This window comes from Vigna unguiculata, unplaced genomic scaffold (genome assembly GCF_004118075.2).
Source record: "Vigna unguiculata cultivar IT97K-499-35 unplaced genomic scaffold, ASM411807v1 contig_510, whole genome shotgun sequence".
Classification (NCBI taxonomy): domain Eukaryota; kingdom Viridiplantae; phylum Streptophyta; class Magnoliopsida; order Fabales; family Fabaceae; genus Vigna; species Vigna unguiculata.
The window spans coordinates 211,347-226,070 of record NW_021011226.1 but is presented as its reverse complement, the minus strand read 5'-3'; the positions used below and the strand labels follow the sequence as shown (position 1 = coordinate 226,070).

Here is a 14,724-nt window from a genome sequence, read left to right as displayed (position 1 = left end):
GGTTCTTGATGAGAGTTAGAAGGGAACTTATCATGTTTCATTTTATCATTTCCCTTCCATGAGTGACTAAAGTAGTGGTTGGGTGAGTAACTCTTCCTTGCCCTTCTTTTTCTTTTCAATTGAATTTCAATCCCAAGGGCAAGTGTGAAAACATTTTCAAGAGTGGAGTACTCATACAACTCTACTTGGTCTTGTATGTCTCTCCTAAGACCACTCACAAATCTTTTTATTTTTTCTTTGTTAGTTTCTTTTATTTCAACCCTACGCATTTGAGACTCTAATTCTTTAAAGTACTCACTCACACTCATAGAACTTTGGTGAAGCCTTTGGAGCTTCAAAAGAAGTTCCTTCCTATAGGAGGGAGGAACAAATCTAGCGCGCATAAGAGTTTTAATGTCCATCCAAGAAGCCGCGAGTGGCCCTTGGTCATAATTCTTACAAATTTTATGCCACCAAGTATTGGCATACTCCAAAAATCCTAAAACTACTAGATCAACTTGTGTTTGATCCTTTACATGATTTTCATTGAAAATTTGATCAACTTTAGCTTCCCAATCAAGGAAGACTTTGGGATCACTTCCTCCATAGAACTTTTGGAGTTTGCTTCTCTTGTGATGGGTTGCGCCTAGAATGCCCTCTTTTCCTAGCCTCTCTTTCTTGCTCTTTAGCTTCAAGCCTTTGAATGTGCTCTTGGATTCTTAGGTCACTTTGCTCCTTTTCTTTTCTCAATTGTTCAAAGGACTCCTTCCTAGAGAACTCCAAATCCCGAAGTAATCTCATCAATGTATTGTTTTTGTTTAGAGTAGGTGCATTTGATGAACTTGTCATGATTCCTACAACAAAACACTCAAAGCCAAGGCAAAATAAATGAATTAGGAGTTAGACAACATGAAAACCAAGACCAATTCCAACCCAAAATGTAACCCAAGTGTTTAGATCACTCTCCCAAAGTAACAAGGCAAGGCTACACTCAAAGCTCCTCCAAGGAGTGAAGAAAACTCTTTGTTCAAAAATCCTTTTCTTGCATACAAGTGGCTCGGTTCAAACACTCAAGAATTTCAAGAAGACAAACATACTATGACAAAACCAAGAGTACCTAAAGACAAGCAAGAAAAGCACAAAAACAAGAAATGCTAAACTCTAAAGAAGAAAAGTTTGAGACAAACTTTTAACAAGAGTAAAACAAGAAAAGCACATTATAAGAATGACATGGAAAATACTTGAACATGCATTCCCTAGTCTTAAATCATGCATACACCAAGAAAGATCATAACCAAGTCAAAGAATGGAACTAATTTGTCAATATCACCCCTTTCTCAAGCATGAAAACTAGTATCATAACACTTAGTGACAAACACACTTTGAGTTCACCAATGAGCAAGTTTGCTCTTGGTTTTTTTGACAAATTTTGGTGTAAAAATTTTCTTCTTTTCACAACTAGCTTCATAAAATGGTGAGAAAGAGTTTTAGGTGGCTTGGACACTTAGTTCCTCAAGTTTTAGGCCAAAATCAATTTCATGGAGCATACATCAAGCAAGACATAAAGTGAAAGCAAGATTCAAATACTTGAAAAAACAAGAATCATTACAAAAAAAAAGTTATTTAGTGGAGGTTTATTTGTGGAGGTTATAAAAACCCTCCACAAATTAATATTATTTCATATTATTTCAGATGGTTTTCTTGGATTGTTTAAATGCTAAAATTAGTGGGATTTTTTAATTTTTGGAAGAGGTCTATAACCTCCGCAAATCATTTTATACTTTTCATTTCCCTTTTATCTTATTTTAGCTTTTCCCTCCACCACGTTTGGTTACACTCTGCCTTTATTTTTGCTTTGGATTAGGGTTCAGTTCAGGAAATTGGTCTCCGTCGTCTCTCGTTGGCAGTCGTCGCTCATCGGCAGTCGTCGCTCGTCGGCAATCGTCGTCGTCGGCAATCGTCGTCGTCGATCAGTGCTCATCGTCAACGGCGACATTCAGTGAAATCGTCTCTGTCGTGGCTCGTTTGTCGTCGGCCTGTGCTCGTCATCGTGGACCTTCAAGGTACAAACTCTGAGTTGGATTGCCATCTATTGATTCCCAGTACTCATCGTTCTTCAATGTCCGTGTTCTTTTAGGTTGTGCTCATCACTTAATAATGTTGTGCAATGTCTCAGATTGGGTTCCTCTGTCTCAAATTATTGAGTCTTCTTGAGCCTCTGGTTGTCAAAAAATTCCAAGTGGTAGAGGGATTAGGGTGTAGAAGAGAGTGTTTATGAATGTCCTTATTTATTTTTTGGGATGTCGTTGATATTTGTGTGTGTACAGGCACCACCGTGAAGAAAATGACACTAGATTTTTCTTACTTAACATCAATTGCATATATTATATTTTGTTTGTCAGGTGAACCCAAAAGCTACCAACTAAATGATATTTGTTTAGGAAAGGTAATGATTTTTTATTATTCAAACATATTTTCAATCTTGACTCATGTTTGATTTCTTAAAGTTATATTCAACCACATATTAATATGACTTTCTCTTCTCATTTTTAGGTTAGGAAAGAGTAGATAACAGTCTGAATTACAATTTTTGATCAACTCTTGTCCCCAAAGGTAATAAGACCCTAACTTATTGTGAGTGTGATGATGGAATACAACAAACATGGATGCCACCTGCACACACCTTTGGTCTTTTATTAAATTTGATTATCAATATAAACTATTAACAAACAATAATGATGGAAGCAAACTACACCAAAATGGGGCTCTGCTGAAATATAGTGAAAAGGGAGGGATTTCATAATTAAGATGCCACACTAGCTTTAGTTAATTACTGTTAACTGGTGGTGATATTTGTTAGTATGATTATTTTTTTCTGATCATAGGTTGTACTATATAAAGCTGAATTCTATACTAATGATGGTGGAAACCTTTTGGAGCAAATTAAAATTGCGTCTTAAATAGGTTGCCTAACATAGTTTCTGTATTGGTGGTGGACTCTGTAGACTCCGCAGACTGTGAATTGACTCATCACCTAATCTCAACTAACATCCTGTTTTATTCTCTATCTCAACTAACATCCTAAATTTCCCTTTAGAGCATATTCTGTAATCTGTATTCAGTTCTTTGTCATTATGCATTGGGCATTGGCCTTTCAGTTACTTCTGTAAATAGTTTCAAATATTGCTAATTCCTGGGAAAGTTATGTTGGTTTGGATTGGTTTGGTTAGATGAAAAGTTTGGACATTTGATGTTTTACTAGCTGGTTGGTGGTAATCTTTTTTGTTAGCTGGTAGTAGCATAAATTTCAGTTATGGGTTCCTGATAGAAAATTACACTAATCTCCCATGCTTTGTATCTAAAACCATTTGTAATGCTTTGTAAATAAAAGTAAGGTAGATGTATGAAATTCATTTGTCTAAATAATCAGGACTTCCAGGGAGCTTGACTTAGTTACTTCCTTCAGAATAATTAGTAATATGAAGTTCATGTGATTTTCCTTAGCTTTCTGACGTTTTGAAAATTTATAACACGAAATTCTACATGTTTTCAAAAGACTCTTTTAATATGAAATCTGAAAATTATGTACCTAGGATAAGCCTCATAATTGATTTAAACTAAATTCTGATGCCATGGACTTTTTGGTTGCATGCAGGAGCTTGAAGAGGATGTTTTTGATATTCTTGCCTTATGGGCTACTCTATTTTCTAAGACTCCAGAAAATGAAATTAAGAAAAATGCTGAATTGTTGTCAAGGATTTAGTAAGTACATTTTAATAGTATCCTGAATTTTTTATCCCTCTTATTTTTATTTGATTCTCTAAAATATAGAGATTAGTAAACTTGTTATCTTATGAGGTAAACCACGATTTTCACAATCATGAATATTGATTAACTTGGACTTGTTAAGTAAATTGTTTGGGTAAAGATGATAATTTTTTTATGTGAATGACCCCTTGACTTGGTTGTCCTTTTTTATTGTTTTAAATGTTTTGGTAGTACAGTGGAGATTAAGGAATGTATTAATCTTTCTGCGGAAGGACCTTCATTTGTTGTAGTTAAATGCCTGAATTTTTACCATTGGTGCCACTAATCTTTGTCTGATAGCTTGTTTTGCACCTTGTGTTAGTTTTAGGTTGTAAACATTTTGAGCAAATTTTGTTTGTCTAATTATATACGAACTAGTGCTATTAACCGATTTTGATCAAATAATTGAGTAATAAAACATTTTGTACTTTCACATTTTTAAATTTATAAAATGTAGTCTGATATATTATTTTTTATTTAAAAATGAAAATATTAATATTGCACTTTTATTAATTCTGTTTTAAAAATGAAAATGTTAATATGTAGTCTGATTATGAACATGTTTTAAGTGCATGTTAGCCATTACAAAGAAAATGAACTTAAGATTTGTTCAATCGGAGTAAAACATCATTGCTACAAGCTAAGAATGGTTCATCCGAAAGTCATGACATTAAAGTGTTTTAATTGACCTGCTATTAATTAAAGTCATATATGAAAAAGACCAATTGGAACGTGTCATTCATTGTTAACCTTATTTTTATTTTTAATTGCATTTAGATCTTTACCATATAATTTCCCTTTATCAACCTCATTTCTTTCAATCTGAATCCAGGCCAAAATTGTTATTCTAAGACATTTATATTGTTGTTAAGGTTTTTTCTTATGAAATTTACAAGGTTAACTATTAATTATCTATCATAAATTTCTTATAACACCAATAATGCAGAGTCCATTTCTGAATAATATTTTTTTGTTAACTTTCCTTAAGTATTTGTGGTATTCTCTCGAATCTGAGTTATAGTTTGACTTCAGCAATGCATATATAATAAACTTGTGTTAATTTATTTGATAATAAGTTTGGTGCACCCTTGGCAGGTGAAGAACAAAGTAGAGTTGTTGAAAGCATTAAATGAGTATAATGTAGGAGATAAAGTGGTGTTGATGGTTCAAAGGGTAGTGAAAAGTTGGAGCTGCCTATGGTACTCGAGGAACAAAGTTCTTGAAATGTCAATTGTACTGAGAAAGGAGTTGATCTTTCAGGTTAGGTTGATTACTTTTAGTTACTTCCTATATTTGAATGCTCATCATTGGCATCAACTTCTTTCATTGTATGATGATATTTCTTCTTTTAACTGAAGCGTGCATAGTTTTGATTAGCAAATGCTTCTTATAGTTAGTGGAACATCTATGTGACGCCTGCCTCTAAACTTTGATCTATGCTTAGCCACTAAGAAAACTTAATTTATGCCATCATCCTTGTTAATGTCTCAGAAAGTTGGAAGAAAGACAGCCATTGTTGAGGAAGTTGCCAATTAGTTCAATCAAGATCAGTCCTGGAATGATTCAAGTGAGTACTATTTTGGTCTGAATTCTATGTTGGTCAAAATGTTGCATATTTTCGTGATTGAACTAGCAAAATGTTGTATATTGTGGTCTGAAATCTACCTGGTGGTACTTCAACAGCCTATATTTTCACTTTTTTGTTCCCTATTCTTTGTGATTGAACCAACACTTCTCTTTTCAGGTTTCAAAGTCTTATGTTGGAGTTGCTTTCTATTATTGTTACCAAGTTAATGCATAACTCTCTGTATGTGGTGCCAATGGTGTTTATTTTGTTACATAAAATGGATAAATTTGAGATGTATTAATCAGTAATTTGTTTTGTACCCTTGATTTATTGTGAATCTGTGAGACAGATACACATTCTTTATGTATTTAAATGGTCTATTATCAATACAAGTTTCACTTACTGATGGAAACATTGTTTCTTAAATTAGGTATAGGCTTATAGCTTGATTTAATGTAACTCCTACTTAAACCAATTACTTCAAAGGATATTTCTGGAATAACAGTATAATTAGGACATTATTAATTAGAATTAACTAACTTAACTATTTTTAGTGGATTTGATGAAATTTATTAGTTGTTTCTAATGTAAAAGATCGGAAGGAGCACATTTTTCATCTATCTGAATGACTATGGTAAGTAAGGATACTGATTATTTATTTTGTATCTCTGCAGACTCACTTGGAGTCTAGGGAAGGAAAGTTCAAGCTTCTGGTGTAGATGGTTGCAGACAGGTAATATATTTTGAACTATTCCTTCTACTGAATCTCGTATACTTTTTGAATGGAAATCAACATCATTCAAGAGCCAAATCTCGTATACTTTGTCAGCAATGTTCCTCTTTAGGTCTTCATGTGACAAAGTATGTCACTAAGACGAAGTTTAAAGTCGCATACATGCTACTATGTGCTAAATTTAGACTTTACTTTTCAATCTTTACAGGTTTGGGCAGGTCCTTTATCGGAATTCGATTGGTTGTTGCTCTCTGGAATCGGTGCTCAAAAGTTGCCACGATAACAGCTTCATGGGAAGCACTTGGGCTTGAATCTGGCATTCATGTTTCTGTGAGGGATCTGTGGCAGGTAAGCTAGCACACTTGCATGAAACTGCTTATGTCAGTCTGTGTTTCCTATTTATAAGAGCATATTATATGTTTTTTGCCCTTTTTTTTTATCTTGCAGCACAAGTTAGTAGCTGAAGATGCAGTGTCATCGTTCAGTGCTGGAGTTGATATCCACGACTGTAAACTCTACATTTTCACTCCATTTACAGTATCTCACTCTGCAGAGTAGTAGCTCATACTTCATCCACTCATGTTCCATCTGTATAGTCCATTATGGATTCGCTGCATGTTTCTTCTCTTCTCTTCTCTTCTGTTGCATTATTTGTTGGTCAGATTCAGACATGAATGACTTAGAATAATTCGACATCTTGGGTTTACATCTCAAATACATTGTGTACAGGATGGTCTGGTCCCTGCTCATTCATCATGTTTACATAATTTCTGTACTAAAAGTTCCCTTGAATGGATTTTATATATTTCAGAAACTATGATCGAAGTTTCTATTAAAAATGTTATTAATGATTTTGTATTTTAGTTTTCAATGTGAATTTCAGTATAAAAGTCTTTCTATTTTCAACTCTCTAACCCATGATTAAATATAGTTATTTCTTGGCAAATTTGGTGTTAACAGATAACATACTATTTAATATATAAATTGCGTGATGTGTGGCCAAATGATTCTAAGTAATGGAAGTTGGCCTAAGGGCTGGAATGTGCTTGGAAAATTAACAATGTAACAAGATTATGATTTTGTTAGCAATAGAAGAGGTTAAAACCCTCCACAAAACAACCTCCACAATATAATTTGGATACCAGGGGTTGTTCAAAACCTCTGTAAATAACTTGTGGGGACTCTAATTGTAGAGGTCTAAAAAACCTCCGCAAATTAATTTGTGGAGGGTGAAAACCCCCACAGATTGAAAAAAAAACTTCCACTAAATATTAATTTTTTTGTAGTGAATAAGAAAACTTCAAGTTAGCATATGACATATGACTCAAGCAAAAGTTAGACACATTTAAAGACTCAACATAACATAAACAAAGACACAAACATATAGCTATCATGCATTTAAACTCATGGATTTGAGACTCAAAGACTAAGCATCAAAAGACATGTTATCCAACCACATTTAGGAACTTAAAGAGGTGCAAAAACCGTAGCCAAACTTCCAAAACAAAACTTGAAAACGCTGATTCACGTATTCTTGGCAGATCTGACCTTTGCTCACTAATTTGATCATAACTTTCTCCACAGAACCCCAAATGCGTTGGTTCTTTTTTTTCTGGAAACTAGACTCATAGAGCTTTCTTTTGACATCAAAAACGTAATTTTTGGACCGCTGAGCTGGTGCAGTTTAATGTTTTAAAATCGTCAAATTTTCTGCCTGCACTGTTTTTGTGTGTCATGGAAGTGGATTTGAACCATACCAAGATAGCTACAACAAGACAAGGTTAGCACATGAAAAACACCATATTCAAGATAACCTAGGCTCTAGATACCAAATGATGAAGGATTATCTTGTTCCTTTTTAAGATTATTGAATATGGTGTGAGTTGATTAAGAAAGCTAAGTGAAATCCCCACTGGACATTAACATAGCAAGCTATCTAGATGTGAAGGTTCCTTTCACAAAGCTCAAGAGAAGAAGATGATGGATTGATTCAAAACAAAAAGGAAATGGAAAGCACATAAACCATAGAAAACCAAGAACAATTAAAGGAAGAAGAAAACATAAAATGGAAAGGAAAGAAATGGTAAAAATGTGAGAAGCACACCAGTACAAAGCTAGGCTAGAAGCCATGGCAACCTTGAAGATGAGTGGATGTGTGCCGCCACTTGCTATGCAAGATAAGGCTTAAAAGTTTCACTCCCAAGGGAGGAAACTCTCACAAATGGTTGAGACACAAGAGTGTTTTTACTTCAAAATGTTCAACCCTTTTACATGTCTAGGAGCACCACTTATATAGAAGAGTTTAGGGGCCTCTAAGCAATTAAAAGATACCTAAGGATGTCTCTACAAAAACCTAATCCAAGCTTCTAGAAACTAGGTCAAATAAGTTTACAAAAATGAGAGACAAAAGAGCCAACTATGGTGTGTGTAAGGCTAATTTCGTTCTAGCACAAAAGGAGACAAAGAATGTGTCTCATATGTCTCCAAAAAGTGGCCAAAGTGTGCTAAAAACAAAGGAGACCAAAGGTACATAGGTACACTTGTTTTATGCCTTTTACTTTATGCTTTATGTCTTTGCTTTACTCTCTCATCCACATCATTTATGCTCCCCAATCACCATGCGCCACCTAGCATTGCTTTCTTACTCCTAATTAACCTACAAAGCAAATAAACATAGATTAGCATGTTGGCTTAAGTCAAGTCAACTATAGTCAACAAGTCAAACCTAGTCAAAGGTCAACAAGTCAACTAAAGTTGATTCAACTAAGTCAACTTAGGGAATCAAAAATAACAAACACAAATGAAAGGGATGAAGGATTAGTGAACTTCCTTTCTAAACATGCTTAGTCTTCTTAAGCATGTGCCTTCATCCTTGGTTGGGGTCAATCCTTCATCAGGAGGAGAGAGTAAAGCAAAGGCATAAAGCATAAAGTAAAAGGCATGAAGCAAGTGTACCTATGTACCTTTGGTCTCCTTTGTTTATAGCACACTTTGACCACTTTTTGGAGACATATGAGACACATTCTTTGTCTCCTTCTGTTCTAGAACGAAATTAGCCTTGCACACACCATAGTTAGGTCTTTTGTCTCTCATTTTTGTAACCTTATTTGACCTAGTTTCTAGAAGCTAGGGTTAGGTTTTTGTAGAGATATCCTTTGGTATCTTTTTTTTGCTTAGAGGCCCCTAAACTCTTCTATATAAGGGGTGCTCCTAGACATGTAAAAGGGTTGAACATTTTGAAGTAAAAACACTCTTGTGTCTCAACCATTTGTGAGAGTTTCCTCCCTTGGGAGTGAAACTTTTAAGCCTTATCTTGCATAGCAAGTGGCGGCACACATCCACTCATCTTCAAGGTTGCCATGGCTTCTAGCCTAGCCTTGTAGTGGCGTGCTTCTCACATTTTTACCATTTCTTTCCTTTCCATTTTATGTTTTTCTTCTTCCTTTAATTGTTCTTGGTTTTCTATGGTTTATGTGCTTTCTATTTCCTTTTTGTTTTGAATCAATCCATCATCTTCTTCTCTTGAGCTTTGTGAAAGGAACCTTCACATCTAGATAGCTTGCTATCTTAATGTCCAGTGGGGATTTCGCTTAGCTTTCTTAATCAACTCACACCATATTCAATAATCTTGAAAAGGAACAAGATAATCCTTCATCACAAATCCTCTCGAAGAAGGAGGGTATGATGTGAATTGCATATGGGTCAAATGGAGGATGACTAATACGCCGTGTTGTTGCAGTTTCTTTTATTTAAATAAGGGCTTTAGTTTTGCTTTATTTTCAAGTTGAAATAAGGGTCCATATATGCCAACTTAAGAACCAACCTTTGGAAGATCAAGAGGACCTTTCCTGAAAGTTTATGGATGACTTTTGGTAGCCTTAAGTTCAGTTACAATCAACCATTAAGTAGCGGATCATTACTAGCTTGAGCGGATCATTAATTAATAGCTTTAAGTGGGTTGTAATTGAAATTTATGTGTCTTTTGTAGTTCTGATGCTTAAACCTCCTATATAAGTTGAACTATTATCATCAATTAAGGCAAGCTGTGTTTTATCCAGAAAATAAACGAGTTTTATCTCATCTATCTTAGTGAGAGTGATTATCCTAATTTCTTCAGTGATTCAAGAATCCCGATTTTTACCAAAGTTCCTTTATCTTCCATTCTTGGAAGTGTGATGTCTATCAATTTCCGCTCCATCTTCTTATATGTTTCCACTTTCTCGTTTTAAATAATTTCTCAAATTTCTTGCTTATTAGCATTCCAACGTTGAAAGATCAGTAAAACGAATCGAACACTTTGGATTCACCTCATTTGGTATTCTGAGCCTGGCTATGTAGATTTGGCATAAGAATGGAAGTTTATCATACAAGGTGTTTAACCGAAGGCCACCCATGTTTAGTTGCATTCGATTACGAAAGCGAAAACAATGCTGTGAGCCAAAGATTGGTGGAGAAACTCCAGTTACCGACAACCTTTCATCTGAATCAAGCATGGATCAAATTGAATCCATGGCAATGTGTGAAAGAAGTATTATGTGATATTGCTCCCATTGACTCTTGTCATGTTCTTTTGGGATGGACATGGCTTCGTTTTAAAACACTCCATCTTGATGAACGTTCCCTTTATTTGAGGCATGAGGGACATCAAAAGAAATAGAAGTTTATGACACCAAGACAAGTCACTAAAGATCAACGTAGGCTGAAGGAGAAAACAGAAAAAGAAAGAATAGAAAATGAAGTAATGTAAACTTCAGAACGAAGGTAAAAGAATGAAAAAGAAATGGAACTAGAGAAAATTTATTCGTCAATGTTTTTTCTTCTCCAGTTTGTGATGTCATTTTATAGGAACAAAAGGATAAGCATGTGAAGGAAACACACCCACTTCCATGTTTGAAAAAGAAGCTTGTTTGTAGTGCTTTATTATGCATTTGGTTCGTCGATAAGAAGCGAATTCGTCAAACACAATGCATGAAATTAGTTATTATTACATATCAAGGTGGGGTAATGTTGTCAAGAAATGTTACCGACGGATTGCAACCATTGGAAAGTAATAAATATCAAGTTGAATTTGATCCTGCAAGAAGAGAATTAGTTTCAACTTGTGAAAAAATAAATGTCCTTCACAAAATCATAATAAACTTACATCAAAACTAGTGTCTTAAGATTCGGGAAAAATCTTCTCGAAGAAGGATGGTATGATGTGAATTGCATATAGGTCAAATGGAGGATGACTAATGCGTTGTGTTGTTGCAGTTTCTTTTATTTAAATAAGGGCTCAATGCCTTGTAAAATTGGCTGACCAAATTGTGTTTTGGCTTAACCAATTAATGGGCTTTAGTTTTGCTTTATTTTCAAGTTGAAATAAGTGTCCATATATGCCAACTTAAGAGCCATCCTTTGGAAGATCAGGAGGACTTTTGCTCAAAACTTTGTGGATGACTTTTGGTAACCTTAAATTCAGTTACAATCAACCATTAAGTAGCAGATCACTACTAGCTTGAGCGGATCATTAATTAATAGCTCTAAGTGGGTTGTAATTGAAATTTATGTGTCTTTTGTAGTTCTGATGCTTAAACCTCCTATTTAAGTTGAACCATTTTCATCAATGAAGGAAAGCTGTGTTTTATTCATAAAATAAACGAGTTTTATCTTATCTATCTTTGTGAGAGTGACTTATGCTAAATTCTTGAGTGATTCAAGAATCCCCGAGTTTTACCAAAGTTCTTTTATCCCTTTGTGTGTTTAAACTCTTAGGCTTATCTTCCATTCTTGGAAGTGTGATGTCTATCAATTTTCGCTCCATCTTCTTATATGTTTCAACTTTCTCGTTTTAAATAATTTCTCAAATTTCTTGCTTATTAGCATTCCAACGTTGAAAGATCAGTAAAATGAATCGAACCCTTTGTATTCACATCATTTGGTATTAAGAGCCTAGCTATCTAGATTTGGTATAGGAATGGAAGTTTATTATACAAGGTGTTTAACCGAAGGCCACCCATGTTTAGTTGGATTTGATTACGAAAGCGAAAACAATGTTATGAGCCAAAGATTGATGGAGAAACTCCAGTTACCAACAACCTTTCATCTGAATCAAGCATGGATCACATTCAGTACATTGCAATGTGTGAAAGAAGTATTATGTGATATTGCTCCCATGGACTCTTGTCATCTTCTTTTTGGATGGGCATGGCTTTGTGTTAAAACACTCCATCTTGATGAACGTTCCCTTTATTTGAGGCATGAGGGACATCGAAAGAAGTAGAAGTTTATGACACCAAGACAAGTCAGTAAGGATCAACGTGGGCTGAAGGAGAAAACAAAAAAAGAAAGAATAGATAATGAAGTAATGTAAACTTCAGAACGATGGGAAAAGAAAGGAAAAGAAATGAAACTAGAGAAAATTTATTCGTCAATGTTTGACCACGAATTAGGTCTGCATGAGAGGAGGCCAGCCGCTCCATCATCTTCAACCTCCCTTCAAAACCTCCATTTTCGTTCTCCAAGCTTCCATAGACGTCCCCCTTGCGGTTTTTCACGTTTTTGGCTCATTTTTACCGTTTTTATGCATATTTGACAGCACCCATTGAGGGTTTTACGTTTGGAATTCGTTTTCTTGCTTGGGCAGTTCGTTTTGTGGGTTTTATTGACTTGGAACAATACCCATTCATGGGGTTTTCGCATTTATATACGATAACACCGTTTTGCATTCCATTTAAGCTTTGAAATCTCAATTTTTGCTCTTAAATTGCGTTTTCAGATTTGATAAGTTAGGGTTCTTGGTTCTGATTTTTGTGATTTCAGTTTTGAAGTGTTTAATTACTCATTTCCATGTCTAGCTAAATTTGTGTATTGACTCCTTGATGAAAAATGCAATGAAGCTTTGAGGTTGTGCTTGTTTTGTGAAATCTGCCATGTTTTGTTCTGAATTCGTGGAATGCATGTGGTGAATCTGTCAATGCTTAATTTACAGAGTAATTGCATGTGTTTTGTTTAAGATACGTTCATGCTTAATGTATGTAGCTTGGCTGTCACGAATTTAAGGATGTGTGCATTGCTTAATTGCATAATGAAGCTAGATTGTAATTTTCGCTAGTGAATTATTATCTAGTGGATTGAGACAAGGCAGGGTTGGTGTTAATTTGGTGGCCTATGATAAGTGAAATTGCGTTTGAATCAGGGATGTCAATACGGTTTTAGTCACTGTAGCATTTAAATTAATCTATTGATTAGCATTCCGAATCTGTCTGCCAACCTCCCCCCCTCTATGTTTTATTGTTGTGTTCATCTGGAAATTTCGCTTTAAATGAAAATATTGGTCGTTGGGAGACGACTTGGTTCACTTTCATATACTATATTTAATATGTTTTAATTTGGTGGGGTACGACCTCTATCAAATTTGGCGCCGTTGCTGGGGACCAATCGTTTCCTTCATAGTAAAATTTCCAGTGTGTTTGTGTTTTGTGTGTGTAGTTCAAGTGTGGTTGAGTTGGTATATGTTCATTGTGATGTTAATGTTGTGTTAAGTTCAGTGCCTGTTTCCATTTCTGTGTGTTTCTGTGTAGTGTAGTGAATAGTGTCGCGGCGCGCATGAATAGTGTCATTTGTAGTAGTGAATAGTGTTTGAATAGTGTCCGAATTTGGCATTTAACTTCTGGATTTTTGTTTTGATAGCTACGGAGCTTGTTTTGACTTGAAATATTTTTCCCCCACTTCTAAGACGTTGAACTTGATAGGAAAAATAGCTACAGCAGTTGGTATGGTCTGAGTTAAGAGATTCAAAAAATTTTTGGACTGATTTTTAGTGAAACTTCAGAGGACCATAACTTTTGGTCTGGTTATCAGAATCACTATTATTTTATATGGATTTGGGGTAGAATTTGATTTCCTACCTTGTTGTAACCCGCTTCGCCGGTTTGCAAACTCAGATTTTCCAGAAAATGCCATTTTCTACATTTCAGCAATGTTTTTTGTGATTTTTCTTCATTTTTTTTACTTTTGAAAAATTGAAAAAAATACTTGTGCTTTGAGTTTTGATCTGATTTTTTTTGTGCTTCTGTTTGACCACTCAAAGGAATATCCTACCAATTTTCAAGTCATTTGAAGGTCGTTTGAGTATACTTGTAGTTATACCCTTTGTTGTGCCAATATCACTACAATTAGTGCTTTTTGGTGCATGACTAGGGGAAACCCAAGTGAATTACAACCATTTGACCCTGAAATTGATAGGACATTCCACAGAGGAAGTAAGCATCTTAGGAATCCATCTTTGCATGCTGAATATTCAGTGACTTTTCCTGATTCTTCTGATTCTCATCACATTCCTGACACTCCTCATTCTTTGCATTCTGAGCATATTGTATATTCTGAGCATTTTCATACTGATAACATGGCTCAACCTCCTCCACCTCATGAGAGAACCATGAGTGAGCTCACTGCACCAGAGTTCACTTATGATAGTTTATGCATATAATACCCTGAGGAGGAGGTTCCATATGTGCTGAAAACTGGTTTAATACAGTTGTTGCCAAAGTTTCATGGTCTTGCAGGTGAGGACTCGTGCAAACACTTGAAGCAGTTTCATGTCGTCTGTTCCACCATGAAGCCTGCAGATGTACAAGAGGACCATGTATACTTGAAG

General features: G+C 35.1%; 1 long non-coding RNA gene across 4 annotated transcripts; it reads left to right on the top strand.

The window, feature by feature from the left end:
• The first annotated feature begins 1,757 nt into the window (after nt 1-1,757).
• Nucleotides 1,758-6,963, top strand: LOC114172256. 4 transcript variants are annotated; one of them, XR_003601969.1, is made up of 10 exons: nt 1,758-2,042; nt 2,382-2,425; nt 2,533-2,592; nt 3,635-3,741; nt 4,882-5,046; nt 5,278-5,353; nt 6,028-6,086; nt 6,295-6,434; nt 6,534-6,640; nt 6,816-6,911. It is a non-coding gene; the product is annotated as an uncharacterized LOC114172256 (long non-coding RNA). The 4 variants fall into 4 exon arrangements; XR_003601966.1 differs by having other exon boundaries at nt 6,534-6,963; XR_003601967.1 differs by lacking the exons at nt 2,382-2,425; nt 2,533-2,592 and having other exon boundaries at nt 1,759-2,042; nt 6,534-6,963.
• Nucleotides 6,964-14,724: the final 7,761 nt, after the last annotated feature.